Raw genomic sequence first — 3,498 nt, forward strand, 5'->3', positions numbered from 1 at the left:
CGTGTTCTTTTCTTTGAATACTGTAATTTTTAGATTTATTCATGTTGATATCGCAAGTTAGTTCATTATTTCTACTCAGTTTACAGCTTAACGTACACATAAGTGATCTTACTTATCTGTCACCTTATCAATGGACACTTGGTTGTCTTTATTTTTTGCCATCGTAAGTATGGCTGTAAAGAACATCCCCAGATGTGACCCCTGTTCAGGCATAGCACCAACACTACTCCACTATGCACAAATCTGAGGCCATGTATGCAGATCTCTTTCACATTGAAAGCTATGGTTTGAGCCTAAGGTAAGAAACATTTAACTCATCAAGACATATTTATTGTGCTCGCTTCGGCAGCACATATACTAAAATTGGAACGATACAGAGAAGATTAGCATGGCCCCTGCGCAAGGATGACGCGCAAATTCGTGAAGCGTTCCATATTTTTTTTACCACCAAAAATAAATAAATAAATAAAAATTAAAAAATAAAAAAAATAAAATGGTTTACTAAGAAGCTGAGTTATAAAGACAATAAAATGAAACTGCGTGTACAGATTTTCCTCACATCAAAGGAGTTCCGTCTTTAAAGGCAGATAAATTCTTAATTGTTTAAGTGTGTGGGGAGATTTACTTAGCATATTTCTGTTTCCATGTCCTCACTTATAACTCATCAGGACACTGTGTGCTACATATACTCATATAGCACGTGTTAGAGATCACGGCTGTATTAGCTGTTCAATGAATCATTAAAATATAACATAATATATATCTTCTTCATGTATTACTTTATGTTTAAATAAAATCAGAAGAAGAAATGGCAAAAAAAAAACCATACACTGATTTTTTTTCCCCAAAAAAAGACATATTTATTAAGTTTAGATACTACTAGAGTCAAAACATTGGGATGGAGAATTTTAATTAACATCCCCAGACTCTCAAGGGGACATGGGCTATACCAGTGCTGGTGAACCTATGTCACACCTGCTGCAGCAGGCTGTTTATGTCACTGAAAGCTCTGAAAGGTTCATCATCATTGGTCTGTACCCCATATTTTAAAAATCTGTGAGTTCAGTTGTGAGTCAATATGGTCACCCAAGAAGACATGGACAATTATGCAAGGCTGGAGATATTGAGCATCTAATTAAAAACACAATGAATGCTGCGAGAATTAGAAGATAGGAGTTTGTAGGAAAGTGACTGGGAAGCAGAATGCCCAGGTTTTGAAGAGCGAATGAAAATTTCAGCAGGAGAAAGTGGGGAGGCCACTTGAGGCAGGGCTACAAGTAAGGTGGCAGGAGGAACTGTGAGGTCCATGCTTCAGATTAAGGAAGGTTCTCAAACTCCACAGTGCTCCCTCATCTCCCTCAGCTCCTTCATCTCCTTCATCTCCCTCAGCTCCCTCAGCTCCCTCATCTCCCTCAGCTCCCTCATCTCCCTCATCTCCTTCATCTCCCTCAGCTCCCTCAGCTCCCTCAGCTCCCTCAGCTCCCTCATCTCCCTCAGCTCCTTCATCTCCTTCATCTCCCTCAGCTCCCTCAGCTCCCTCAGCTCCCTCATCTCCCTCAGCTCCTTCATCTCCCTCAGCTCCCTCAGCTCCTTCAGCTCTCTATCGCAAGTCCAGGTGGTCAGATTCTAAGGTGATGGCTGGGAACACTGAACATGTCAAGAGTGGATACATCTGGGTGTGGCCTTCTTTTCTAGCTTCTGCTTCCCAGGAGTAGGATGGGCAGGCCAGGGATTGCTTTGGTCTTGGGGGCTGATAGTGTCGCATTCATTTTTCTTCTGTTGTGAATATTTTCCTCTGATTGGTCCATATTCGATTTATGGTTGGTGGTAAGCTTTAAGTTAGGTTGAGAGGAGCAGCCAGGTGTAGGACTGTTCTTAGGCCAAGGGCCACCCTAGTTACCTAGTCAGAGTGAAAGATTTGTTCCTAGTCAGTGTTGTAAGTGGATAGAGAAGTTTTTTCTAGAAGATATAAGACATTAACAGAGCATTTTGTTTTGTTTGGTTTTGGCAATACTGAAGCTGGTACATAGGGTTTCAGGCATGCTAGACAATGCATTACCAGTGAGCTTCACCTCTATACTTAAGAAATTGACTTGGAAGTGGCTGTAGGACTGGACTTAGATTATGATGGACATTGATGCCAGACTATATATTATGATAGTCAAGGCAATTATATGTCACTGAAGAGTTTTGAACAAGAAAGTATGAAATTGAAGAATATTCTAGGAAGACCAGTCTGAGTCAGAAGAAGAAAAGTTAAGGGGTTATGGAAGGCTCTGTGTAGTAGAGCATATGTGTAATCCAAACTACTTGGGAGGCTGAGACAGGAAGCTTATAAATTCAAGGCATGTCTGGGCAACTTGGTGAGACTGTCTCAAAATTTTAAAAGGGCCAAGAATGTAACTCCATGGAAGTGTGCTTGTCTAGCATGCACAAAGCCCTGGGTCCTGGGTTCAATCCCTACTGGAAGAAGGATGAACAGGAGGAGGAAAAGGAGGAGGAGGACAAGAAGGAGAAGAAGGAAGAGAGAGAAACAGAGATAGACAGACACAGAGAGAGAGAGACACACACACAGACAGAGACAGAAACAGAGACAGACAGGGACAGAGAGACAGAGACAGAGACAGCAGTCAATAAATAGCTGTGAGAATTTCCAAGACTTAAGAGATTAAAAGAAGGAAACGAAATATGTCAGTGTTTTTAGTCTACCTAATAGATGACTAAAAAAATGAAGAAGGTGATGAGAGAATCATTGCTGTTAGGGCTGAGGTCCTCACAGTTCAGTCTGCATTGTAAGAAAGGTGAGCCTGGGGCCGAGGAGAGGCAAGAGAACGGGGTGGTATGGCGTGTAGAAGGGTCTGCCTGTGGCCCAGTGTTTGCAAGAGCACCCACCCTTGCTCAGGGCTGACGGCTTTTGTCCACAAGCCCATAGAATGCCCTTTCATAGGCCAATTTATTGCCTCCTGGTAGCAAGGAATCCGGCGGGCACTGCTGCTCCATTTTTCCGGACAAAGACCTTAAAGCTCAGACAGTTTATGTGTATAGCTAAGGTGGTAGAGTTTCAAAGTTTTCAATCCATGATACAAATGCAAGTAGTCTAGACTGAGAATCAGCTCCTAGTTATTGTCTCCTAGGTGACTGTAAATTATACACGGCTGTTGGAGCTGCTACAGATGACCGCTGCCTTCTCTGGATAACATTACAAAATGAGGAAAGTAAGAAAATGGAGTTATTTGAAAGATGATTCAAAAATTATCCCTTCTTTTGATCAAGTAGTAAGAAGTTGAAAGAGGGTAAGAAGACTTATCTTGTAGGTATTGCAAGATGTGATAAAAATACAGTGAATGTTTCAAATTTAAAAATCATCATAGGGGGCTGGGGAGATGGCTCAGTAGCATAAGCACTTCCCTAGCAAGTGCAAGGGTCTGAGTTCAATCCCTAGTTCTGCAAAAAAAAAAAGTCATTTTGGGGCTGGTGAGATGGCTCAGTGGTCTAAAG

General features: G+C 41.8%; 1 non-coding gene across 1 annotated transcript; it reads left to right on the plus strand.

The window, feature by feature from the left end:
* Positions 1-333: 333 nt before the first annotated feature.
* Positions 334-440, plus strand: LOC111815229. The gene has a single exon (XR_002819964.1). It is a non-coding gene; the product is annotated as a U6 spliceosomal RNA (small nuclear RNA).
* Positions 441-3,498: the final 3,058 nt, after the last annotated feature.

This window comes from Octodon degus, unplaced genomic scaffold (genome assembly GCF_000260255.1).
Source record: "Octodon degus isolate 3935 unplaced genomic scaffold, OctDeg1.0 scaffold00001, whole genome shotgun sequence".
In the NCBI taxonomy this organism is placed as follows: Eukaryota; Metazoa; Chordata; class Mammalia; order Rodentia; family Octodontidae; genus Octodon; species Octodon degus.